Source organism: Cimex lectularius, unplaced genomic scaffold (genome assembly GCF_000648675.2).
Source record: "Cimex lectularius strain Harlan isolate CLEC.00 unplaced genomic scaffold, Clec_2.1 scaffold7, whole genome shotgun sequence".
Classification (NCBI taxonomy): Eukaryota; Metazoa; Arthropoda; class Insecta; order Hemiptera; family Cimicidae; genus Cimex; species Cimex lectularius.
In genome coordinates this window covers 5410786-5420181 of record NW_019392731.1, presented here as the reverse complement: position 1 = coordinate 5420181, position 9396 = coordinate 5410786, and the positions used below count along the sequence as shown (strand labels likewise).

Sequence of the window (9396 nt, the reverse complement as noted above, 5' to 3'; positions counted from 1 at the left end):
GAGTATAAATGGAAGTATTTATTTACGAAGCGAATACGTGCTCAGCATAAATTAAGCGAGAACGCGTTTATGTAAAAAAAACCCTAACACATTGAACTAAACTGCTCAAAAATGAACAGGGATAGTTTTAATTTATTATTAATTTTAATTGAATTAACCAATATATATGGTTGGATAAAACAAAATAGAAATTTCAAACCAAAAAAAAGTTAATCCTCATTTTTAATAACGGACTTAAGAATAGTAAAAATTACTAAAGTAAGAGTAAAGATTACTCATTTTGTGAACAAACACCTTTTCTCTTCTTTTCTCCGTTTTAATACAGTTGTATTTTCTTTAACCATGGAAAGACATCACCTTGGACCGGAAGTTCGCACTATTATTGTGAGAATGAGTCATTGAGATCACTGGCAAGAGGATATCGCAGAGGCAGTTGGCGTTTCTCAGAGTGAAGTCTCCCGGGGTTTAGCCCGATTCCGGCAGAATGGAAAAGCTAATAGTTGGCCTGGTAGTGATTTCAGCACATTACGACGCTAAGGGTTGACAGAAATAGTCATTGCTGCATGACGGAACCCTTTCCATAACGCCCGCCAGATCCTAAATGAAGTTCAAGATGTTTTTGCAGGGCCTTTATCAGCGCAAACGATTTGTGGGAAGTTGGCCTCACATCGTATGCCCCTTTTATACGACCTGCAGCAACAACTCGCTACCAGCAACTCATCAGAATACGGTGCAGCGAGCGTCTAGAAGAAAACACCAAGTGGAATGCTGTTATGCTTACTGATGAGTCGCGTTTCTGTCTGTAAATTGATAGCAGGCGTCAAAGTGCCTACCGAGAACAGAGGATACTTACAATGCCACAGTACGTATTCCCTTCAGTGTAGTTTGGAAGTGATGGACTCGGCTGATTTTTACACTGGAGGACCACTCATTGGCAGCGATTTTCAATTTCTGGATGACAATGACAGGCGCCATACAGACAGAGTTGTTAATCAGTGTTTATATAACCTGAGCATTTCCCATCTGCCTCTTTCCCAATAGTATGCAGACCTCTATCCCTTTTCGAAATTGGTGGATGCGTTGCCGAGATGGCTTTTTGATCACCATCCGCAGTCCGCTGATCTGCAACAACTGTGTGAAGGTTTGCAACATCTATGGAGTGAAATTCTTTATGAAATTAGTGACAACCTTATTCACAGTAAAAATAACAATAAAACAATTATACCAGAAAAGTAATTGTAAGGAAAAATTATTTTCTAGTAATTGCAAGGAAAAATTATTTTCTTAGTGTAATATTTTCAATCTTATATAATCCATATTAATATCATTGAACAAAACATCTTGTTATGATGTTTGTTGACCGACCTGCAGATAATCTATGTAGAGTTTCAATCTTCGTAGGGGTCATAAGACAGGTGAAGATATAAAATATAACGAATTGTAAAACCCGACAACTAACTGGATAAAGAAAACCGGACAAAGAGGAAATTTACTGGCATCGACAAATGTACAAATTGGTACGATCGATTCATCTGGCTAATGGCGAGATCCAGAAATAATAAGCAACCGTTGAAACTGCTTGAAATTTGCAGCCTAGTGACAGGCGTTGTTACGTAACGATAACTTATTGCTTATACTTTTTTTTGCAGTGCGTTTAATACGTATCAGATTTTGTGAAAAGTGGCAAATTCTGTCAGTATCTTTACGATAATTTACTATATATATTTCTACAAACTAGAATATTTACTACAACTTTAATTTGATTAAATGCAACGTAAGTAATTTTATTTCTTCTGTTCTTTTTGATTCGCATTATTTCTTTACAGATATTTTCATTACATATATGCTTCTTGTTAAATGAAAAACATACCGTATGACTTAACATGCAGTAAGTTAAAGTTGAAAAAAAACATAAACATTGATTTATTCATTAATAATGAATGTATTAGCGTTTAATTTAGCAAAGTATGAAAGAATCAATTTGCGGTAATTATGTTCTAGGCAATTTTAAACATTAGCAATAGCCAAACTATTCAATTTGGCCTCTTTTGGACGGGTCTTTAATTGTGTGACGAATCGAAATAAACTACAATAGAAATAAGTGATATTTTTCATTTAACTGTTAACCGGGTGTTTAAATAGGCCGTTATTGTAAATTTTTTGCTTTATTTTATATTATTTTTTAGGATTCGCAATAGCAGAGGCCATATCAACCCTGGAAGTGCCGACGATTTTGAAAAAAAGGCCATTTGTAAGCGTGTCGGGTTTGAATACAGAGCAGCTAGATTCGAACCCAGGACCTTCATCTTACAGTGATGCGCGCCGTGTCAAGGCGTAAACCATTGCGGCCACCGATTACCCCCTAGTGTAAATGAAAAATTAAGATGAATCCTTAAAGAAATATAATCGAACATTCCCTAATATCATATAAAATTCTATCTATCACAGCTAGCATATAAATATCGATCAATTCTAATTAGAAGTCTAAATAGAAAATTGTACAGAAAAATACCGCAACCTGTTCGAGCGGAAAGAAAGAACTTCATCAGGAAAAGCCCCGATAAAGAAATTGGTTCAACGGCAAATCGACTGATCGGAAAGATCATTAAACAAGATTGGTTTGTCGGTCGAAGTAGGAATTTTATCTTAACAAGCTCGCCTCAGAGGTACTGCCATTAGGATCTGTCCCTGACAACCTCTCTCACTCACCCACTCTGGCACTGTCTCTCTCTCTCCCTCTCTCTCTCTCTCTCTCTCTCTCTCACTCACTCTCTCTCTCCATGATTGTCAAGCAGTAGCTTAGTTTTATCTGATTCAATTTTAGCAATTGGCTTTGGGTTCCTGAAAAACAATAAACACCGATTCGACGAGAGCAGTTTGTAATTCACTATATATTATATAAATTAATAGTATATTTCCTGATTACGTTGGCTTTTTGCTTACTTCATCTAATGTTTTACGATTGTTGAATTATTTACAAATGCACAAAACACTACATGTCGAGGAATACTGGAAATCTGTCGGTTCAGACCTTTTGAAAATGCTATTAGGATTGTAGTGGACAAATCCTAAATTTCATTGTTTTTACAGCATTCGATTTCCATTTCCTTCTATCACTTGCAATTATTCTACGTTTGTATTTATGGTTTGAGCTGAGTTTATAAGTAATAATATACTCGTTTAGTTTAGTGAAAGAAATATTTTTCGCCTCAGAGGCTACTCTAAAGTCTAAAGTCACTACTCAATTACAATGGCACTAAAGACCGACAATGTGAGCGCTGTGGTATATACACGTAACATTAATAATTTAAATAGCAGTAATAATAATTTGATAGCACATATAGGAAGAAATGTTATATTTGGACGAAGAAGTTCAAAATGAATAAATATATTTAAAAAAATGTTTTTATGGAAAAAAAGGAAAAATCATGGTTGGTGAATAAAGTACGCCAGCGCATTGGCTTAAGTTAATCGACAAGACGCGAGGACTCAAGGGTTAAAAATAAAATAAAATTACTTCTTTTTAAATCAGATTTGATTAATTCCAACATTATTGAAAACACTTAAAAACGAGAGAAATCTAATCACAGGCGAAAATGGTATAATTCTATTGTCTTAAATACACAGGCGTAGTTAAATCAGTCCTCTAATATTCCTTAACACTCACGAATTATTCACGGATTCGGACACGATCTGGTGAAAAGTCCCGTGGGAGGAACCTTGGTAAAATTAGCGGTAAGTTTTAGGGTGAAGCGGGTAAACCACAGGGGCTGTGAATTACCAAATAAGAAGCCGGCGGACCCTAACCGGTAATTTCTTACCACGCGATAACTACACTTTTGCTATTTCTTTCCACCCTGATAAAACAGCAAATGCAATTTTCGCCGGACGATATAATCATAAAAAAACCCCACTATTTCGATTTGCAACAAAACATAATACATTAAACAATTAAACATTGTACATTTTATTAAATTCATTAGAGTTCGTGGTTCGATTGACCGAATAACGTTTTTCAATTAATTAATCTTTATGTAAGGTATTGGTTGAGAAAAAAAGTCAGTATCACTAGCGGTATTTGAACCCACGACCCTCGGCTAAATAAGCCGCTTCTCTACCACTTGAGCTATCAAAACCTCGATCCACTCGGACACCAACTTCCCATCTCAACCCCACCTTTCGAATTTTCCCTCCTGTTTTGCCATTTATCAAATGTCGTGTAATCTATTCGATTCTCGGCGACAAATGAAATGGCCACGGAGAACTTTCGTGAATACTTCATTTTACTTATTAAATTCTTTAGAAACCATTTCATTTGTGCCGAGAATCTAATCCACTAAATCTTATATAATCGTTGGTTAGCTCACTATCTACTTATCACAGACAAAAACACGGCGCTTACTTGTGTTGTCGTTCACTACATCCGTTCCGCTTTGTTTCCCTCCTGTCATTCGAACTCTGAAACAAAACGTGTCGCCTTCCAAGCACCGTCCGCGTACCCATGAAGAGGGATATTTCGGTCAAAACTTGATATATTATACTTATCATGTAACGGGTTGCTCTTGTTTAAAAATAATTTTAAAGTTTTAAACTAAGTTACTAGGTTAGGGTAAGTTTAAGAACATTTGGAGATCATCAAATACTAAGTTAATTTAAAAACATATATAAAGTTTAGGTAAATGTGTATAACAGTATTGTTTGGTTTTTTCAGACAAATAAAATGTAAAAAATTCAAGCATATGATAGAAACTTTGTCACATGTTTCAAAAAATGTGTACCTTCCGCATTTGATTTTTTATTTTAGTTATTTTTATTTGGAGATCGTGAAATGCAGTCTGGTCGGTTTAGAAAAACATTTTCTTTATTGTGCCAACGTTTCGGTCTTTATTGAAATCATCATCAGGGCCTGGGATTTATAAACATTGTTTAAGTTATGCAAATCCATGTAGGATGAGAAAAATATTAGGTGTTTAATGTCAGGCTCATGTAAGGTTTGTTTAGAAAGCTTTCCAAAAGATAGTTGTTACTCACAGTTTGTTCTTTTAAAGATATCGAGCATTAAACGATCATCATCAGATTGAAGGGGTTACAGTTTATCGACATGAATTGTAGGAATGTAATCAATCCTACACTTTCAAAAGACGTGTTTGTAATGTAACCTGATGATGAGAGTTTAATGCTCGCAATCAGGATCGTTCAAAACAACAAACTGTGAGTAAGAACAAACTTTGGGAAGGATTTGTACCCATACTCACCCTACCTGCATAATTTCTGCAATCTACCCTCTCAACACGACCCGCAAGGATGGCACAATTACACAGAAGACAAACACTTTGAGCCCTGAAGATGATCTCAATAAAAGATCGAAACGTTGGCACGATAAAGAAAATGTTTTTCTGAAACCTACATCACACCCGACCGCATCTCTCGATATCTGAATAACTATCGATTAATGGTCACAGATCTCTACACATTAATAGTTTTAGTGAAACACCTTGTTTTTTCAATCAACAATATGGCAAGTCACATCAGACATTTTAAGAAAATGGTTGTAAAATATTTGTAAATAAAAAAACAATAAAAAAAACTTTTTTTTTAATATTTGACCAATTTGCATAGCTTATTGGTGTACAAACTCGATACGTTCAAATTCATTTTTATTCATTTGTTTGCAACATGTTTTTCGTTCAAATAATTTGTTATATTTTTAAATGATATGCTATTATTCATTCTAAAAAATTACGTTATTATATAGTGCTTCCTAGGAAAGTAGTCAGCGTTGTTCATGAAATTTGGAATAATCAAACTAGATCTCTAGTACTCCTTCTTTAGCCTCATTGATTAGCACTAGAATAGAGTTCAAATGATGATGGCATGTTGATGGCTTGTCGATAAAGTAGGCCGATATTTTTACCTGCTGAGCGAGCGGATATATCGAAATATATATAAATTGTGTTCCACCTATTACAAAATCACACAAAACAATAGTTATATTATAATATTTTAGACTAGAGTTGCTTGGTTTATTTATATCCTTTTTTGTTGTCAGCAAAACATTGTGCGGTCTGGTGTGACGTAGGTTTTAGAAAACATTTTCTTTATCATGCCAACTTTTCAAACTTTATTGAAATCATCTTCAGGGCTCCAAGTGCTTATTTTCCGTGTAGATGTGTCATTCTTGTGGTCGTCGGCACTCTCAACACGACACACAAGAATGACACATCTACACGGAAAACAAATAACATGGTAGAGAAAATGTTTTACTAAAACCTACGTCACACCAGATCGCATCTCACGATCTCCAAGTAATCACTGTATTCAGTTTAAATTTAGGCATTTAAAAAAATATAATTGCTAATTAATTCATCAGATATATCCTTTCCGCCCTATTTTATTAAAAATTCCATGGATTACTGAAGGATTGTTGCTGGACCAAAGCAGTAGAAAAATCCGATCATTTCCTTTTATAGTTTTAATATTTTTAATCCGCTTTAAGGATGTAGGCCCATAGTTAAACACAGGATAGTCAAAATCTGAATATTTCACATTCCTCTAAAACCACCTCTAAAGAAAAAGGACACATTACAATTTTAGATGCTAATGATCCGTCTCACCACCTCTCGAAATGACTCACAAATTATATGTAGCTGACGGTGGGGCTTTTGTCATTCCACAGAGGCGCTACATGACGATCAAATTGGTCATCTTAATTTCAAGAGTAAACCAGCAAATTAAAACTAAAGCAAAATCATATATTCTTGTTGTCATAAAGTATGAAAATTATTCATAGTATGAAATGAAATTTTGTCATATAAGTCTAAAGTAAAATTTAGAATAACAAGTACCGACAGACTCAATATCCAATAAAAAATAGTTTGACATTTTTAATTTTCGTAGAAATATAAAAATCATGCAGAAATGTACTACTGCTTTTCATTCATTTATAAAAACAATTAAGCGATATATGTAATCAGTTAATAAAATTAATAAGAATAGATAAACCGCTTTAAAAAGCGTAATCAATGAATAAAAATCCATCATTGCAATATCATATTGACAATGCTACCGCGTATCTTTGAATGTTTGAATAGTCAGGATCGGCGAAATGGCTTTCTTTTCAGTCACTAAACTGACACAGATTGAGACCGACTGCTTCACGTTTCCCTTCCTTTCCAATTCCCATAACAGCTCCCCAAAAGATAAATTCCCCTTTGGCGTTTTGTTGTTTTTCTTATTTTCCCGGTTGAGAATTCACTGGAATGGGTAAGTCGGATGAAAATGCATTTAATGCTTCCGTGAAAATCTACAACAAGGTGCAAAAAATTGGTTAATTGTTGGTAAATAATTGACGTATTTAACTGCTAATTATGTTATGGAAATTTGAAAAACCTTGTAAGATTTAAAAAAATACAGCATAAAACTTTGTATGGATTCAGTAACCACGAGCGATTTAGCTACTTTTTCAAATAGCAAGTTAATATAAACGCTTATATAAAGTTTAGATAGAATAATTGAAATATGTATAACAGAATTGTTTTGTTTTTTAGAAAAATAAAATGTAAATAATTCATGCATATGATAGAAAGTTTGTCACATGGTTCAAAAATAAGTACCTTCTGAATTTCATTTTTTATTTTATTTTATTTTTTATTTGGAGATCGTGAAATGCGGTCGGGTGTGACGTAGGTTATAGAAAAACATTTTCTTTATCGTGCCAACGATTCGATCTTTATTGAGATCATCTCCAGAGCCTGGGATTTATAAACATTGTTTCAATTATACAAATATATGTAGGATATGAAAATAAACTTAATTTCATTGAATCTAACATTTCAAGCATTGTATAAATTCATTTTTTTCACATCCTACATGTATTTGTAAATTTTAAAGAATGTTTAGAAATCCCAGGCCCTGAAGATGATCTCATTACAAATCGAAACGTTGGAACAGTAATGAAAATGTTTTTCTAAAATCACACCAGACCCATCTCACGATCTCCAACTAATCATTAACTAACGGTCACTAAACACCACACATTTATTTATTTTATTTTTTATTGCAAAATTAACCAAACGGTATTGCTGGCAATCAATTCGATTCTGTTCAGTTTTAGGCAGACTCGAGTTTTCTAAATCAGTAAGATTTTTATTTTAACGTGGTTGTATATTTGTTAGGCCAGTTCAGAACGTATATGTCAACTGTAGAGATACTAGCCACAGTTTTAGATTTATTTGTAAACATAGTCGTTCTAAAAAGAACTAACGATATACACTATAAATTATTAAGGAATAAAACTTAGTAGTAGTAAACGGTCTCTAGTCATTTTATCCTTCTATGTCACATCCTTGTCATTTTTTGGATTGTTTTTGCGCCTGGTGGTGACCCAAGTCGAAAGGTTCAAAGGAACGTTTGTTGTTGTTTGATAACTGGATCTATGTTTCCTGTATATTTTGCATGATAATCTTTTAAATTTACCTGTATAAAAACGTACGTTTTTACTTGAACTTGGAAACAATTACACACCTGAAACAAACAAAAATTTATTTATATATTTAGAATACAATGTTTCTATTAAATGAAACAAAATTAGTTTTAATGTTTTCGATTAAAATCAACTTTTATTATTTACTTTGGGTTAGTTATGAAATATGCTGTTTATATGTTAATTGAGGAATAGTATTTCAGCATAACGTGTAGTCCACATCAAAAACCGTTTTAGTCGATGCATTCTTCAGACCTAAGACAATGTTTTTCATACGTTTTCAATCAGAATTTACCGGAATGTTTACTCCGGATTCGTTCAGTATAATGTAAAATTTAAATAAAGAAATTGCTCTCTGGTCCAGGTGGTGTTATGTGTCTAGGTAATCAGACACTAGAAAGCCTAAGTGGGCTCTGCGGTTAGTAGAAGCATAAACCATCCTTATGTGCCGCCTCCACACTCCCCATTTACATCCAGGGCTCTCCAGTGTTTTTACTAGCTGTGCGGAAGCGAGGGGTGGGCAGCCACCCCAAATTGGCCCGCCCTTATCATCCGCCCTTTTTCTTTATTTCGGGCAGCTCGTAGCTCCGGAAATAAAACAACCAAGGAAAGCTCTCCATCGACGAGTCGCAAGAAATGAATTTTAATGTTCCAATGTGTTTTACGTTACTCAAGAATGAAATGAAGGCTATCAATTGTTTTTGCCCTGTCATTTGAAAAGTGGAAATCACTATCACCCGTTAAAAAATAATTCCCAGTGAAGCGCATTTCTAGTATAGGCATTGGAACGTTGCGTGCAATTTTTTTTCTTTCACGAATTCAACGTTCACATTTATGTCCTCTAAAGCAGAAAATTCAGCACAATCTGTTTGCCACATTGACAGCGGCTTGCCCACACATCGCAAATGTACTTT

The 9396-nt window shown here is 34.2% G+C and overlaps 1 long non-coding RNA gene across 2 annotated transcripts; it reads right to left on the bottom strand.

The window, feature by feature from the left end:
- Positions 1-292: 292 nt before the first annotated feature.
- LOC106668686 lies at positions 293-4731 on the bottom strand. 2 transcript variants are annotated; one of them, XR_001340787.2, is made up of 3 exons: positions 4403-4731; positions 854-1152; positions 293-743 (listed from the first exon to the last, which is right to left on the bottom strand). It is a non-coding gene; the product is annotated as an uncharacterized LOC106668686 (long non-coding RNA). The 2 variants fall into 2 exon arrangements; XR_001340786.2 differs by having other exon boundaries at positions 854-1131.
- Between the last annotated feature and the right edge of the window lie 4665 nt (positions 4732-9396).